The 2,163-nt window shown below is 31.9% G+C and overlaps 1 protein-coding gene across 2 annotated transcripts in view; it reads right to left on the reverse strand.

Annotated features, from left to right (window-relative positions):
- AGMO (alkylglycerol monooxygenase) overlaps positions 1 to 2,163 on the reverse strand; it is a 380,748-nt gene that overhangs the window by 264,854 nt on the left and 113,731 nt on the right. The gene's annotated exons all lie outside the window — the stretch shown is intronic.

Below are 2,163 nucleotides of genomic sequence, written 5' to 3' on the forward strand. Positions count from 1 at the left end.
GTAATGCTCCCTTTGGGCGATACTACTTTCGATGAAAAGAAGATATGACAACGTTCATAGGAAAAGGTAAATAAATGGAAATAAACAGTTCAGACTAGTAGTAAAATATTGCATATGATTCAGCTCAAGGAAAGAATAACCCAGCTGATAGGTTAGGTTAAACCCCAAAAAGTATCACAATTGAAGTTCCACTTAATGTTAGAATAAAAATTTCCTGTACTTTTGAAGTTTAGCATCATAAGTATATCACATTTTCTATTTAAAAACATAAAAAATGGCAAAACAATTGTTAAAGTGTACATTCCATTAAAATAAATTCGAAATAGTGATAGTGGACTTCATTCAGTTGATGAGCACATATTTTTCTTACTTTTTCAGAGGTATTTACTTTTAAAAATCATTTTATGTGCATTTTAAGGAATTATTATTAGTTTATAAAGTGAAGTCTGAAAAATATAAACAACATAAAAACGTTCCACTTGAGAAAAGGAAAAATGTAATTCAAACATCACTTGTTTTAAATAAAGAAGGACCACTTAACACTTCATCACATCTTAAAAGCCCTTTTTCTCCAAGTTTAGAACAAATAGTTCTAAGAAGCAGGTACTTGAACAAATTTGTGCTCAACCTTTTTTTTTTTTTCAATTTATTGGAAGCTAATTCTTGTTTAAAAGCTGTAAAGAGATTTTAGTAAAAATAAAATTTAGTAAAGAGATTTAGTAAAATAGTAAATTTAGTAAAAATAAAATTTAGTAAAGAGATTTAGTAGAATAGTAAAATTTCCTTCAGATGACCTGAATATTTTAAATTTCTATTTGGGAGATTTCTTCTAACTTTCATGCTGAAATATACTTATTAATCAAAATGTAAAATATGAATGATTAAATATAAGTATATACTCTCATGAAACAGTTTGGGGAGGGCAGAAATCAAATTGGACCTGAAATAAAGACAAATACTACAACATATTATGTTATTCCTTATAGTAATTATTTAATTTAAATGCTTTATAGCTGTGGCAAAATGAAGCTGGATTAGGAAAAGTAACTAAAATCAGATGTTATTAAGTGAAAATAAAAAATTATAACAGAGGATGTTTATAGCCAATCCTTTCATCATTTTTTCTTTTTACTCCAGAATCTCAGTCAGATTTTTACACCCTCTTTAGTAAATAAAACTCTGCAGAGGGTTATTTTGTTTAAGAGATATAGAAAAATAAAAATAGATACTGACTGGTATAAATTTATCTTCGCTATAATGGAAAATATATGCCCTAAAGAAGACAGTATTTAGAATTGTCCATATTTGAATGGTAAGATTAATTTACATAATCTTTTTGATAAGGGAACTAATGGGTCCAAGTTTCATAAGGTCCTTTATCATAAGGATCTTCAGTTAGACTTTTTTTTTTACAAATACAACATAAGCCAAATGAGACTACACTGAGATAATGAAATATTTCTGAGCTATTTCTCTGAGGTTTTACAAATAGCATCAATAACATAAGGAGGTTTGAGATGCTGTCACATTCTGAGCACCACTGGGCGGCACATGTGTAGGCTGTCTACTCAACAGACACCGGGTTATAAGATGCCTCGGACAAAGCTCTTCCTTTGCTAACTTTTATGTGTTATAACAGTGTGCTAGTTGGTTTTTGAGGGTTATAGTCCACTATTGAGAGAAAACAACATCGGCCTGGACCTTGTGTGCTTTGCTTAAAATCGCCTCAAAATGTAAGTGTTAGACACTTTGAAACACTCACACTAAAGACACGATTTCCTTGCACCCCGTCTCCTTCCTTCTGTGAATCAGTCTCTTTCTTGTTTCCATGGAAAGGACCTCTTTAGCGGAGTCCCTCAACACCTCCCTTCTTGTATAATCTCGGAACTGTCTATTCTCTCCTCCAGAGATGATCTAAAGGCTGTATCAGACATGGGGGGTGGGGGTGTTATGAAAAAGTGCATTTTAATGGGCAAATGCATTTCCAAGGAGCACATTTAGTTGCAACTAATCCTAATCCAGATTGAGAGATTGTCTCGCTATGCAAAATGCTTTTCCGTTGTAATGGGCTTTTCTAGTTTAAATTAATCAAACAAGTCATTGGATGACTTTTCTCTATATCCCTAACTTTTGTTCACCTTCGGTTTCTTCATTAGAGGGGCA

Source organism: Echinops telfairi, unplaced genomic scaffold (genome assembly GCF_000313985.2).
Source record: "Echinops telfairi isolate 266 unplaced genomic scaffold, ASM31398v2 ScPeMD7_23;HRSCAF=83, whole genome shotgun sequence".
Taxonomy (NCBI): domain Eukaryota; kingdom Metazoa; phylum Chordata; class Mammalia; order Afrosoricida; family Tenrecidae; genus Echinops; species Echinops telfairi.